Genomic DNA, 263 nt, shown 5'->3' on the forward strand with positions numbered 1-263 from the left:
GAGGAAAAAACAAACGGCACTCGGATTCCAAAATCATTCCTCTTTTCCTTATCAATCGCTGGAGTGCCCGTTCCGGCCATTCATACCGTGATTGATCATTGCAGAGATTGATCATTGCAAAGAGCATGTAGTAAAATGGAATGTGCGATCACGGAATATTTGGCAGAGCGAATTTTAGCATCACTGAATTGACAATTTTAGCGTCGTTGTGATGAAGGCAATTCCAGACTACTGTTAACTGCAATTATTTCACATGGGGTAGA

At 41.4% G+C, this 263-nt stretch overlaps 1 protein-coding gene across 1 annotated transcript in view; it reads right to left on the reverse strand.

The window, feature by feature from the left end:
• LOC119585053 (zwei Ig domain protein zig-8-like) overlaps positions 1-263 on the reverse strand; it is an 81,188-nt gene that overhangs the window by 13,103 nt on the left and 67,822 nt on the right. The gene's annotated exons all lie outside the window — the stretch shown is intronic.

This window comes from Penaeus monodon, chromosome 19 (genome assembly GCF_015228065.2).
Source record: "Penaeus monodon isolate SGIC_2016 chromosome 19, NSTDA_Pmon_1, whole genome shotgun sequence".
Lineage (NCBI taxonomy): Eukaryota > Metazoa > Arthropoda > Malacostraca > Decapoda > Penaeidae > Penaeus > Penaeus monodon.